This window comes from Silene latifolia, chromosome 2 (assembly GCF_048544455.1).
Source record: "Silene latifolia isolate original U9 population chromosome 2, ASM4854445v1, whole genome shotgun sequence".
In the NCBI taxonomy this organism is placed as follows: Eukaryota; Viridiplantae; Streptophyta; class Magnoliopsida; order Caryophyllales; family Caryophyllaceae; genus Silene; species Silene latifolia.
Window position 1 is genome coordinate 20,768,317 of NC_133527.1, and position 7,780 is coordinate 20,776,096.

Below are 7,780 nucleotides of genomic sequence, written 5' to 3' on the forward strand. Positions count from 1 at the left end.
AAACAACACCGCGTGTCGATTCCAACTAAGTTCGGAACTTGACACTAATTATCGCATTCAATCATGTTTTATAACCGTCGTCGCACAAAATACAACTCTCCAACAACTAAGAGACATGTCATGTTACTTTATACAATTACCCAACTCGGTCTACCTGTCACCGAGTTACGTATAAATCTAGCCGTGTTATCTTATTACATTTAAACCTACTTTACATGCCATTACTAAACCCGTGTTTACATCAACTTGAAACGTATAGTTCACATTAATTCCCATATTTACTTATCACATAGTTATATACTTTGCTAATCACTTAATCAATTATGCTTTACATGTTATTCTAAGCAATCTATTTTGCATAATTCAATATATCGCAGCGGAAAAATTTCAACTAGCTAATAAATTTTATAACAAACACCTACGTGTTCGCTATCCCTATTACACATTCAAATTCACGCTTTCACGCATTCCATGACGAATAATTTCGTCACGCATCACATATCTATCATATAGGTTCACTAATTATTCAAAGAATCCATAACTTCATCAACAATTACTATATTCAATCCAAGTACTATGTCGCACCGCTATTAATTCTAACAAAACTTAACCGGAGGTAGCTCCGGTACAATCATCATGCCGAGTACACACAAAGACACACGGACTCCACATTCCCCATCCCATGTGACTGGCTTAAGTATCATGGGGCCAAGATTTTGAAATGAGGGCGCCTACTCACCCAAAATCTAGCATCAGCTGGGGCTCCCATCTTACATACACCAGGTTCATTTTATTAGACTCTCTACGTTCATTATGTTCATTTGTTACAGGTTCCAAAATCGTCGCTCTGATACCACTTTGTAACACCCCGATATACTGAGGAGCCTTAACTAGGCCTTCCTTAGCATATAAGGGCATTACCATCTCGGTTGCCCGAGGCAAGTAATTATCAAACGCCAATAAAAGAACTATTAAGTTATATTACAAGTGATTTAAACCAAAATACAATGCAAGGTACAACTCAAGACTACTCGCTATGACCGTCGTATGTCGTGAAGACTCCTCCCTGCCCGGACTCCAGCTATCATCAATACCAACACCTGCTAAGACCGACTGCTCACCATAAGGGATCACGGCAGACACATAACAAACAAACAACCACACAAGGTCAGTACTGAGACAAGACAAGGCAACGACAACTACAACAACAAGATAACCAACGACATCGACTCAACCACGGTCATGCGGTCCAACCAAACCTATCATCGATCGTCCTTTGGACCGACCTCGCCCGTGGGGGACCGCGGCCGTTCCCACCTAAGCCCCGCTCATCGTACGAGCGATAACCCTGTATCATTAATGTGCACATCCCTTCGTGGCGGGTTCCCATGAAGGCGAAACTAGGGCGTGAAGCCACTCCCGCAAGTGACTCCACTCAGCCGAGGACGCACCTCGAGAACCATCAACAACGATCACAACCACACAACACAATTACAATCATCATATCAAACAATTACAATACTATCACCACGACCGACACACTAGACAATCTACAGCAACTGAGTAGGCGAACCTACCTTTAAGCAACCGCGACCAATCCATGCTGACAGATAACATATCCAGCGACCAAGCAAAGCCTATTATCACCATACAAATACCTATTACTACAAGCAAACCCTAATCATAAAGACAAAGGCACGGATGATGATTGTGACATACCTATAAGGGAGAGACCAGACAAAAGACCGCTACCCGACTCAAGAGACGCTCTCCTAAGGCTTGAGGATCTTCAAGAGGTATCCATGGAGGTTTTTAGGTGAAAGGGAAGGGAAGGAGGCGACTGAAGGATAGGAGGAAAGTGGCGAAAGTGATTTGCGGATTTAACAAAACGCGATATATAACCCTCGCTGGAAACCGGGCACTCGATCGAGTACCCAACATACTCGATCGAGTAACCCCCTACTCGATCGAGTGCCCTAGCTACTCGATCGAGTAGCCTCTACTCTATCGAGTACCACTCTTAAAACGCACCCCAAGATGGTTTGGCATACTTCCCTAAGGCTACTCCCGCCCCCAAAGGGCAGTCAACGCCGGTCAACGGGATCCCTAAAAGGGCGGGTATTACATGGGCAATTGATTGATTCGGGATGTCATGACTCCCAAGATAATAAGGAGACAGAGGATCGATGGTTTGTGGAGAAGCAGAGGAATCCTTTGTCATGATTGAGCAAAAGAATCAGACGCAAGAAGAAGAAGAATGGGCGGAAGAATGGAAAAAAAATTAGGGTTGAGATAAGAACCTTGAACCTGATACCATGATAATATTAGAGACGTGTATTTGTGTGAAATTGTGTGTATCATTCATTAATTATCAAGCCCTTATATAAGGGATTACAAGATCTCGGGATCCTATTAAAGAGGAAATAATCCGATATTTCGGGATTACAATAACAAAAAGATACGTATCATATCATATAATATAATTCCGATATGATACGTCTAATATTTTCTATGAATAACTACGTGAAACCTGAATAGATGAGCTAAAAGGTCACTAAAATATCTTTTATTGACTTAAGAGGCTGTTTGGTTGCTCTTTTAAAATCATAGGAAGTAGAAATTCTCGTGAATTGCAAAATGAGAGTTGTTTAGTTGTCTCCCTTAGAAACTTGCAATTCCCATGAATTAAGTTTTCAAATAGGTAACCAAAAACCTTTTTTTGAAATTCCTATGAATTAAGAAAGGGAGTTTATTTCCTATAATTTTCTATTTCACATGAATTTGCACTTCCCGCATCAACCAAACGACCCCTTATGTATGTGTTGCATGAGATGTGTCTTTAGATTTCCCAACACATGCATACCCCAATCCCTTACTCAAATTTATTTTTTATTTATTCATGTAAGTTTCTCTATCCATGTTATATATACGAAATACGAGAGCCTCTACAGACATAAAGTGTTAAAAAAGAATTGAAAAATTGATGTGATACCTCTGAACTTTGTAATTTTGTACGTAGTACCCAACTTTTTAAGTTTGTGCACATGATACCCCCATGAGGTTATATTTTCAAGCTCGACATGGCCTTTTTAACGTTCTTAAAATCTTCAATTGATCATAAATCGTATACCACTAGAAATCGGAATTGACCAATTTTTCTTAATTGTTATCTCTTCGACATCTATCATTTGATAAAACGAAAATGGTCATTCGAAAATTTAAGATCGAAATTATGGTTGATTTGAGGTTTTCATAAAAAAGCATAGAAAACATCAATCGACAATTTTTTTTCTCAAATCGAAGATAACGACGAGATAATCATTTTAGAAAAAGAAATTGGCCGATTCCAAATTCTGGTATAGTAGTTATATATATGGTTAGCTTAATTTTTTTCCATCGCGACAAAAAGGGCATTGTTGTGCATGAAAATTAATTATGGACTATAGAAGGTATCATATGCACAAACTTAAAATATTTAATACCATGTACAAAGTGACAAAGTTAAATAAATTTATCTACATATCACGTGTGTTTTGATTTTGGCCCCTTTTGGTTATTAATAAGATAAATTCAATTCAAATGGTTGTCCAAACAATTCAACCATCTTGTTTGATGTCAAGTCCATAATTCCAAGCTCTTTTTTGGAATACTTCACCAAGTCGCATCCGGAGCAACTGCATGGTGTCGATCCAATAAGGAAACTAATAATAAGACTCGATTTAGGAAAGTAAACTTGAGTCAGTTCGTCACCCGCGTAAAAGTTGGACAACTCGACTTAAAACGATCATATCTCCTTCGTTACTTAACCAAATAAGGCGTATGACCACTCGTTGGAAAGCTAACATCATGTACTTTCATCTCCAATAAACATCACACCAAAAATAGCCATAGTTTCGGAGATATTGAGCTTTTAAATCAAGTGAACAAATCTGAATGACAAGAGTGACTTGAACCTTTGTTTTGAACTTATACTCGTGTCCTCATGTATCATTCTCCCCTTCTTCAAAAAGATTCGTCCTCAAATCTTCAAAATCTTGAAGTTGAAATTTCCATCATCAGGCCCTCTAGGATCAAACACAAATCTTGTACGCTTGTTTGATTTGTAGTTGCAACAAGCATCATAAGCGAAAGTCCTCTTGGGTTTGTGCCTTCCTCTCTTGTGCTTTCCTTTTTTGTGCCTCCCACCCAACTACTCTCCTTGCACAAGTTTGCCACAATCAAAAGAAAACTTGCTTGCTATAGCAAAATTATCTTGAGAATCCATATGTAGATACCTCGTTTCTGCACCTCTCGCAAACCACCCGGTGATGATTGGGCCGCATGTTTGGTACGCGGAACGATTTGTGACAGTTCGTAAGTTTATCGTCAAGTAATTGCTCAAACACTAATGTCTACCTCTTAGTTGTCATCTACGCGCCGATACGGTCGTTTTGACAGTAATTAGAGTACATTTGTAGTCCGGGTCTAAAACCGTCTTCATTTTCTGATAACCGTTAAATCCCGAGTCAGAATGTTCTGGAATGTTCCGGATATTTCTATTCCATATTTTATAAATATATCACGATCTTTTATTCTTTGGTAAACAATCTCCCGTAATATTCATACAAAATATTAAGGAAAACCAAATTATCCCTTTATTCCATAACTTAAACACGGAAATCTTTCTTCCGCAGGAGGAAACCACTTGGGAACAGACGCAGCAGGTGTTGCGCCTCTTCCAAGAGACGCAGTGACTGCTGCGCCTCTTCCCATGTCCTTTTCTGCGTGTTTCTCGTATCTTTTTCATATCTTTCCGAGATTCACTTCCAAAGTCTCTCCGAAAACCCTATTCCTTCACGTGATTAGTATAAATAGGAGCCTCCGCTCCTCATATTTCTCACGCGAGTGTCCGCCCTTCTCTTCTCCATTTGCATTCTAGACCTTTGTTCTTACTTTTTGGCGTCTACGTGATTGAACATTCGACCACGTAAGCTCGGATCCTTCTGAGTACCAGCCTCGTTTGCATGACCGACCAATTTGACCAACTCCACATCAATCAACTTAATTAATCTATTCGTTTTCCTCTTACGAGGGCACTTTCGTTACATTCGAGTCGAGCATCACTAATCGTAAACTTAGTTCATCTCGTTTCGTCAAACATGTAAGTCTGAGGGTGTAAAATCTCTCTTTTATTATTGTTATTTACTTTTTGTATCACTAATGTAAGGTTTATGTCGAAAACACCTCTTAAAACCGATTTATAAAACCTCGTTTAAAACCTCTTTTTACGGATTTCCAGAAGACAACCCGTCGAGAAAGGACGCAGCAATTGCTGCGCCTCTTCGAAGGAGCGCAGTGTCTGCTGCGCCTCTTCGTGAGGCTGCTGCAGTTCCTGCTTCCTTTCTTCTTCCTTCGTCCTCTGTAAATTCGTCAACTTTTATTCGTTTCGTTTGTTTGCTTTAATTCTTTGCCTCAATAACATAATAATTTCATATGTATTATCATTCATCATAAACACGTCTAATTCGTCATTAAATCCGACTTAAATCCCAAGTAATCTCATATTTGCGGGTTTTCGTCATTAAACTCAATCCGGGTTGTAGAAATTCGATTCGTTCATATCGGGTTTCTGGAATTCGATCGTTGATATATTTTCATCTGTCTTTTGTCATATTCGTCATGTTTAATCTATTTTGTTCACCTATGTCACTAATTAATCATTCGTTCATGTAAATAATTCGTTTGCATCCGTCTTATCCATGTTTCATTGCTTTTATGACCATCAATCATATGTAAATAACTTGATAATCACTTTCATCCGAGTAAATATATTAATCGATCCTTAAATTCATCAATTGATATTAACGATTTGCGATTCAAACTACGGCGAGAACTCACCCTTGGAACAGACGCAAAGAATCGCCGCGCTCTCTTCCAAAGGGCTAGATCTCTTTGCTACTGTTCAGTTGATTTCTGTCTCTGAACTCCCTTTCTGCCTTGACGTAGTTTAATTAGCTTACGTATAATTAACTATTATCCGTATTATCGCCTACTGATCTGTTCGTTAATTTCTTTCTTCTATTCTTTTTCTCAAATTATCTGTTTTAAAGGTATTTTCGACATAAATCATTAAATCCATTGTAATTATTGTAATTTTTCTTTATTGTATTTTTCTTTATTTTCTTTATCATTATTTCTTGTATCATTTGTATGTCTTCACATGTAATTGAACCTTAATTCCTACTTCGACATTAATTGTATGTTAAATTAATTGTTCACCGACTTAGTCTAATCTTCACATGCTAGGATTAAAACTTGGATGTTGCATTGCATGAATATAATCGACGATATATCGAGTATAGATGATGTCCCTAATCATTAGTAGAGGCCGCTATCGAGGCGGGCGGGATTAGGTGTTCGATCAAAAGAGCTTCCTAATACGTACCCTCACCCCTTACTCCAGATCTCTTTGAACATCCGTGTTCATTGGCATCCACGAGAGTCATTCTAGACATAGAATGCTAAGGGTAACGATTGATTAGTGTTCATGTCACTACTTTGTGTTTTGACATGACACAAGGTATTCGAACGGTTCCAATTTCCCATAAAAATTGGTGGCGACTCCACAAAAATGCAAACGCTTTGTCTCTCTCCCAGGCGCCCCCGTGGGCCCATTGTCCACAGTTTGGCGACTCCGCTGGGGATAATACACTTACGTGTAGCCAAGGGTGAAACTTGAACAAGGTTAGGGAATAATTTGTACAAGACAATTGTCGGTTTTCATAACTCGGTCTTCCTAAATCGTTTTATTCGGCCTTCCTAGGCCCAACCCAACCCATTCGACCAATCGTCCCGTCTAAACGGTCCTAATTCTTATTTGGGCCTAAAGATGGATATCGATTGACGTCATCCATACCATGGTAATTACTCTTGTTTGTATCAAGGACTTTCACTACTTGAGGAAATGGACTAGGAATCGGCCTTACTCTTGTTTGGTACGAGTCTCTCCACAGACTTCGGGTTTGATTGTTCGGTATGGCAACCCACCCTTTAAACCAAAACCTTTTTAAATGCACTCAGCATCCCGTTATAATGCCTGTATAAATGTTTGTACCTTACGTGATCACCATTTCTAAACGAAACCATTACGATTTTTAAAAATCAAAACCCATTTTCAAAATGGAAATTTCGAAAAAGGCCTTGGATTAGCGCAAAACCTAGTCAAAACTCTGTCCGTTTGTCGAGTCAAAATTCGGGCCCAAGCCCATTTCAAAACCTCACTTAGAGTCCACTCCTACGACTACACTATAGTTGACTAGGATACACATTTTCAAAACTTTGTCTTTTCTTCAAAGCTCACTCAACACAAGTGGCACACACCCACTTCATAAGTGAAAACATTTCTTCTCTTAGCAAGTGTGTTAGAATGGTCGATCGTGTTTTGATTCGTCATCGATCTCTTATCCAGTTTTCAAGATGCCTGAAACAAGTGACGTGAACTTCAACCAACTTCAAGATGGTAATGATTGAATCCTAGCCGCCCTAGCCCAAATCCAGGTTACCCAAGATCAAGTATATGATCGCCTCGACACCATCGAGGGCCGAAACTACGCCGTAGAGGGGAGGTTACCTCCTCACGAAAGTGAAGTAGTGGGTGACTTTGCGGATGAATCCAAGGACGAAAATCCTCCCATAGGAATGACTGTAGCTAAGAAAAGACTCCAATACTTAGAGGAGCAATTGATGTACCACAAAGGGGATGACATTTATAGAGAGAACAATCGCAAGTATGAGGCCGTAA